The sequence below is a fragment of the Camelina sativa genome, chromosome 9 (assembly GCF_000633955.1).
Source record: "Camelina sativa cultivar DH55 chromosome 9, Cs, whole genome shotgun sequence".
NCBI classification, from domain to species: domain Eukaryota; kingdom Viridiplantae; phylum Streptophyta; class Magnoliopsida; order Brassicales; family Brassicaceae; genus Camelina; species Camelina sativa.
In genome coordinates this window covers 16,216,753-16,224,968 of record NC_025693.1, presented here as the reverse complement: position 1 = coordinate 16,224,968, position 8,216 = coordinate 16,216,753, and the positions used below count along the sequence as shown (strand labels likewise).

General features: G+C 32.6%; 1 pseudogene; it reads left to right on the top strand.

Moving 5' to 3' along the window:
• On the top strand, window positions 5,152-7,889 carry LOC109126431 (annotated as a pseudogene).

The window sequence follows — 8,216 nt, the reverse complement described above, 5'->3', positions numbered from 1 at the left end:
AACAAGAAACACTTGTAAGTACTGAAGAGACAAGAGACACATATAATTTTTTCTTTTAACGAGGTTCAGCAAAGGCCTACGTCCTCAAACTTTCTTGAAAACACTTCTTGAACACCATTACAGTTAGTGTTCAATCTCGGATTTACACAACTCTAAGATCTTCTCTTAGCTTGTTCCCGATCTATTTTCAACACACTATGAGATCCATAAGATCAACAACAATGATCTACACCCAGGATTCTCACCTAGAGATAAACTCTCACTATTTTCTCTACAAAATTGTCAAAAATCTACAAAACTTTTTCTCGCTTTTACAACGTTCTCGAGGGCTATAAAATATTGCTTCTAGCAATATAATCACTTTAAGATATAGACTGAATCAAGTCTTGCTCTTATTGCCAAACTCATACGAGATCTATAACAGTTGCTTCCACCATATGAGAGTACATTTCTCATAATAAATATCAAGTATTTATGAGAATCATTGTACTACTACATGTACTTTGTTTCTCATAAAGATCCTCTTATGTTCCACTCATTTTACACTTTCAAATGTAAGGATTACAAGTCCAAATATTATTTCTTTAAGAGACTTGAACTATTTCATAGTTACTTCTTTTAATGATTAATCAATCATTCTTTGTGTATACTTTTCAATAAAGCTTTTCTATTAACCGCGGGTTTATGATCCTCGATTTTAATCCATAAAATCATCAACTGCAACACTGCATGCAAATATATTTACGACGTCGATTTGCCTTTTGGTTCCTTTTCATTCTAGACATGACTCAACTTGTTGAGATTTCCTTTCATTATGATTCTCAGGTACCTGAATCTCTTTCTTACTCATGTCTACATCTCTTCTAGAGATTTTTCATAACTCTTTGCTTCCTCGGTGCCATATTAATTTATGCTCCTTTTTCTTTTCCGAGGATGCTTATATTTGGAACCATAAGTCTATCACACTTCATGCGATCTTTAGACTTACTAGCAGTTGATCTTATCCTTCTATGACATTAATTAGAGCACAACTGGTATATGTGACTTTTTCACTCAATGTCAGAAAATGGCTTTTGCATGCTTTTAGCATCTTTGCAAACTTTGCCAATAAATTATCTTTTTAATTTCTAGCGCACATTTCTTAGTACGAGGATCAAGATAATTTCTTACAATATATTTCTTTACCAGCTGTTTATTTTCTCCCCCTCACGTTGGAAAGACTGGCTCACTGAAACAACAGTCTCTGCATCTCAAGATATTCAATCATCAAGAGAGATTTATATCCAACATATTTCCAACATTCTTTCATATCCCATTTTAATCACTGTGGTGGAGCAACTCAATATGTATAACACATTTAGATTGGATATATATGGTTTCTGACCCAAACCAATTGTAATGGGAAGTACTCATGAAATTCATTGGCCCGATGCGAACTTATTGACATATAGAGTCATTTTTGTCAATCAAAAAGCTTGGTTTCACCACCATTGTCAATTAACCAAATACTCTTGCAAACTCGAATATATGGTGGTTGATCAGTCCACAATATCTCTTTGTATACATACCAGAAAATTTACACTATCCAAATTCATGGGTCGGTGAAAGCCATATAATCGGCTTGCTTTGTAAAGCAGCACACATAAGAAATCACTAGAAAAACTCTAATGAATCTTTTCAGAAATTTTTGATTATTCTTTCGCATCACTACTGAATGGCTTAACCGGTCATGCCAAACAGTGAGATTTTCACAAAGCATTTTATCTTCTAGATAATGCATGTAATCTCTAAAATACTTTTATTGCCTTGGGTAATAATACTTATGATTTAAAAGTATTTTCTTCGCTTATTGTCTCAACATGATTACTTTTCAAATCCTCAAGATTTGCTCTATCATATGAGTAATTAAACTCATTTTGGATGTGAATATAATCTTATATCTATTTCATCACCTTTGTATGTGGGATTCCTTAATTCTCCCCCTCGAGATGATGACACTTCATGTTTATCAATCTCGATTTGAATCCCACTCTGTAATCAATAACATTCTCAAATTGGGTCGTCTGTTATATCTTAGACCTTTTTAACTTTGAGACTATAACACATTAATATTAATTTGTGTTCCTAGAGACAATAGTATATATATTCTTTAAGAGCTTTCAATAATTTTTCTATACTTCTTAATATTGTAGTAGAATAGTGGAAATTATCTCACACTAGTACCTCTAGTACTTATTAGTTAAGTCTAGTGGAGTAACTAGTCGACGTTGACCGCGGCTTTATATAGATATCATATCCACTTTCATAACCACTTTTATACAATAAAGTCATATTCATTTCAAAGAATAGACCAGCCCAATAGGATGTAATTCACATCAACATCTAATAGTTTTACTCATTCACAAATAACAAGATTATAAAATTTTAAAAATATATTTTTCACTATATTGTGTCTACATGACAACAATATTTTGTGACAAGTAAATTATGTATTTTCTAATATCTTTCCATCAAAAATATCATTTTCAATTATATAATCTTGGTAATAATTGGAATCAAGTTGATTTTTATTCTTTTATAGGATTTTAATCATTTACTTTCTTTAGATTATTCTAAAGAACTATTGAATTTTTATGGTCATATTTTTGGTCTTAAACCTCTTCATAGAAGTGATGCAAAGAAAACATGATCCATAATCATTCTTTAGTAATTTGTTACTAAATTTTCAATTTATTCACCAAAGAAGGTTGGAGATATGATTTAAAATATTTCATCATAATATTATATCTAATTTAGTTAGATTTAAATTTGTAATTCAACAAATAAAGTAATTCACAAACATTATAACAATCATATAAATGAATGTTAAATATTAAGCATCATATCTTTATATTTATGTATATGGTACACAAACAATTAGAATTGACCTTTCAAGACAAATTTTTTTTCTTTAAAAACTGAATACAACAATTGACAATATAAATATAAATTATAAATATAAATATAAATATAAATATTTGTTATTTTAAGAAAATATAAATTATCTTTTCACAATTGATGCAACATTTATTAATTCATAAGAATTTTAAAGCTATAAAATAAACAATTATTTTATGTTTATGATTGTTTTTTTTTTATACTTGACAATTTTCTATCTAGCAAATCTAGAAATTGAAATAGTCATTAAAATACTTATCTCGACAAGGATAAATGACCGAAAATTTGCCGAGGCCTCTGAACACCGATCACATGGTAGGATAGGAGGTTGGAAAACAACGTCGGCCAATGATTATTTGCTTAATCCTTCATATTAATCGTTTTGCCGCAGCAAACTCCCAAATAAACCAAACAAACCCAAAAGTTATATAAATATAATTTTTTTTGTCAACCATTGGACCACAACTGACCGGCCCATTAGCCAAATTCCTACATTTGTAAAAACCGGAACATTATATTTAAGGTCGGTAATTATAAAAATCATCAAATCCGGGAAGAAATTGATTAAACATTGTAATATATTTCGGTAATCAAATAATAAACTTGAATCTTGGTTTACTAAATCATTGACTCACCAAACCAAATAATAAAATAACAATTAACAAGTATCTCGTGAAGTCATCATTAAAATCAGCATACCTATCTATGATATGCCGAACAATCTCTATAAAATATGTTTCCGTCTTATACTATGTCATAAGTTTACCGATTAAATCTAAATAATATGAGGGTTAGTGGCACTTAAAGGCATGGACAAAATATTCGGATCCGAATATTTGATCCGAACCCGATCCAAAAAACCTGATCTGAACCCGTATCCGAAATTGTAAAATACCTGAATGAGTTCTAAATTTCTAAATCCAAAAATCCGAATTCAAACCCGATCCAAACCGAAATCTGAACGGGTATCCGAAGATACTCACATTATTAATATATAGTAGTAATATATTAGTAATATTTATAATTTTAATTATATAAGTGTTCAAAATATTCAGAATTTTAGATATTTTTGATAATTTGAAGTATTTAAACTGTTTATTAGTAAATTTGGGTAGAAAATACTCTAAATTTTTAGATATATTGCGTATTATTGAATAATTTAGACTAAATTAGATATTAAAATTTTGAGTTTTGTGAACTTTTGGATAATCCAAATCCGAACCCGAATTACCCGAACCAAACCCAATCCGAATCCGAAATCTAGAAATATCCGAACGGGTCCTATACCTCTAAACCCGAAAACCTAAAAATCCGAAATACCCGAACCGAACACAAATGGGTACCGAATGCCCGCACTTATCTCGATTATAGAATTTGGAAACGAGAAGATGTTAGAAAGTGGAGATGTATCGGTCATGGAATTCGGCAGAGATGGGAAACGATGTTGAAAACAAAAACGTGCCGGCTAAGGATCTTGACAGCAATATTAATGACCAATTATTTCCTATCACACATATAAAATACGAATCATTAGAGATCAAAAACCGAATGTCTTTAGCTCGGGAGAATTAAACAAACCAAATCAAACATCTGACTAAGTTCAAACAATAAGTAGTAAAATTCCACCACATGTATTCGTTAAAATAACAAACAGATCTCATTATGCAATAATTAATGAACATCAAACCGGGTAATTATAGCAATAACTTATGACCAACCGATTGATTATCAAATATGGGGTTACTATAACATGAGCCGAATGATAATAAAAATCATGAGTTACTTATCTTTTAGAATTAAGACATGCTTCAAAGGATCGGATATTATATTAAACGGATATGGAGACTTAGGAGGCGAGCGACATCACAATACATACACGACACCGGCTAGGTTTTTGTTCAGTTAGGGTTAGAGCTTCGTGCTGATAACGTGTTGTAAAGGTTTTAGGAAAATAGTTCTTTCTGCTATTCATTTGTTGTATAGTATACAACATATATATAGTACACAATATTAGGGTTTAGGTTTCATGTTAATGGGCCGATAATGTGCATCCACCTAATACAATATATCTATAACAAGAACCACGTTTTTCGTGGAATAAATGTCACTTTCTTCCTTTCTACTCAACGCTAATGCAATTGGTTTTTCTTATAATCATTTAATATAGAGATATGTTCCGCACTGCAACAAAAAAAAAAAGAGAGACGTTAAGCAATGGAGAAAAGGGAAGCCAAGAGAAGGATAGTTCTAGTTCCAATTCCTGCTCAAGGTCATGTTACTCCAATGCTGCAACTTGGGAAAGCAATAAGCTCGAAGGGCTACTCAATTACAGTTGTTGAGGGATGATAGGCTGATGAGAGAAAAACACCTTAGTGTTTAGGAAATAGTATATTGACTCTCATAATAATTACAATGAATTACATATGCTTATATAGGGAATCGAATGAGAAGCTAATTAACCTACTTTCTATATATAAAGATATATAACCAATATACTCTAGAATATTCTAGACATTCTTATACTTCTACACGTCCTCTCAATCTCAAGGCGGTGATGAAGAGACGGTGGAATCAGCGGTTTGAGATTGATCAATGATGTGGAAATGTTTGAGGGAGAGAGATTGTGAGACGACGAATGAACACAACGTCGTTGGTGGTGGCAGCCAGATCTGGAAACGTCTTTATGAGAGAGATCGTTGTACAGCTGAGAAGGTTGGAGTTTGCTTGATTATGGAAGAAAATTGATGATTTTTTTTTTTGAAATAAACAAAAGAACGACAAAAATATTGAAAGAATTATATCTATATATATATTTTTTAAAAGAAAATTAAAAAGAAAGAAGCACTTTGGCGTGAGAGAATGATAATAACAAAGTTTTTTTTTTCTTTTTTAAAACTGAATTGAAACATAATAAATAAAATTTTGAAGAAGCATCATGGCTTGAAAACTGGAATAAGATGATTTTTTTTTTTTTAAAAAAAGAAAAGCATTATGGCTTGATTCAGAGGCTTATAAGAAACTTGAATGATGAAAACATTTTTTTAAAAAAACAAAATAAAGAAAAGTAAAAAGAAGAAGTACGCTTAGATTCAGAGATCTATGATGACAGATCTGAACAAAGAGAAGCGCGATAGCTTAGATTCAGAGGTTCATGATGAACTTGAATGTGGAAGCACTTGCCTTAAAAACAAAAATAAACAAAAGAAGCACATAGCTTAGAATACAGGAACAAAGCCAATCGTTACATCATTGTGGCTCTGATACCATGATAGGTTGATGAGAGAATAACACTTTAGTGTTTAAGAATAGTATATTAACTCTAATAATAATTACAATGAATTACATATGCTTATATATATAGGGAATAGGATGAGAAGCTAATTAACCTAGTTTCTATATATAAAGATATAGGTAATTCTTAACGAATATACTTTAGAATATTCTAGACATTCTTATACTTCTACAAGGGACACTTCAATCAAGTAAGCTCTTCTTCTAAACACTTTCCTGGCTTTCAGTTTGTCACCCTAAAAGAAAGCTTACCAGAGTCTGAATTCCAATGACTCGGAGCAATCGAGTTTATGATAAACCTCAACAAAACCAGTAAGACAAGCTTCAAGGACAGTATCGCTCAGTTGCTTCTGCAACAAGCCAGTGATATTGCTTGTATCATCTACGACGAGTTCATGTATTTCTGTGGAGCTGCAGCTAAGGAGTTCAACCTTCCAAGTATCATCTTTACCACTACTAGTGCTACAAATTATGTTTCACGTTGTGTACGAAGCAAACTCAATGCCGACAAGTTCTTGGTCGACATGGAAGGTACTGCAAAACTAGCTTAACATCCCATAAGGTTGTTTTGAGGATTTATTAAACTAGTTTTTTTTTTTTTTTTTTTAACTTTGTTGATCATGAAATGCAAGAACAGGTGGTGGAAAATTTGTATCCATTACAATACAAAGACCTACTGGCTTCAGGATTTGGGCCTATAGATCGATTATTCGAGTTACGTAGGGAAGTAGCCAACAAAAGAACAGCTTCTGCTGCTATCATCAACACCGTGAGCTGTCTAGAGAGCTCGTCATTTTTTTTTTGATAACTCAGGAGTGATCCTAAAGGTTTCCTAGGCCCAAAGACTAATCTCCTGAGGCCGGGGAAAACCATGTTAAATTTCAAACCCATGTAGCCAATGCTACTTGAACCCAGGTGGCAGGAATTTTCTCCTTTTACCACTGGACCAAGGCGACTTGGTTGAGAGAGCTCGTCTTTGTCATGGCTGGAACAAAACATTGGACTTGCGATGTACCCTATAGGTCCTCTTCACATGACAGCTTCCCCACTTTCTTGTTTACTTGACGAGGACAAGAGCTGCATCGAATGGCTAAACAAGCAGAAACCGAGGTCAGTGATATACATAAGCTTGGCAAGCATATTTGACATGGGAACTAAGGAAGTTTTGGAGATTAGCTTGGGGGTTGTGTGATAGTAACCAACCTTTCTTATGGGTCATCCGAGATGGCTCTGAGTCATTGCCAGATGAAGTCAATACAATGGTCTCAGAAAGAGGAGGATACATTGTAAAATGGGCACCGCAGATAGAAGTACTTAGACATCCTGCAGTATGAGGCTTCTGGGGCCACTGTGGATGGAACTCAACACTTGAAAGCATTGCAGAAGGAGTTCCAATGATATGCATGCCCTTTCATGGGGAGCAGAACTTGAACGCACTGTATATAGAAAGTGTTTGGAGAATAGGTTTTCAGCTGGAAGGTAGTAAAGTGGATAGAGGAGAAGTTGAGAGGGATGTGAAGAGGTTGATCGTGGATGAAGAAGGTGCCGAGATGCAGGAGAGAGCCCTTGTTTTAAAAGAGAAGCTAAAAGCCTCTGTGAAAAGTGGGGATACCTCATACAACGCTTTGGATGAGCTTGTCAAATACTTGAAAACAATGTGAAAATGTTGAACTTCATCCCCTATATATTAATAGAGAAGCACTCTCACACAAAAAGCTGATGTGTCACACTCACATAGCTTTTGTGTCTTTTTTAATAAATGCCCTTACATTTCATTACTATTTTACATAAATATGTCAATCAATGACATATATAAGGTAATGTTTTTTTAATTAGTTTTAAAAAATTAAAGATTTAATCAACAATTAAATTCAGAAATGTATTCACATAACATATTTAATTATTAGAAGTAAATTACATTTCACAAACAATAAAAAATTATTCATTTATTTACCACTTTTATACATTTTTCTCATTGCATTTTTAAA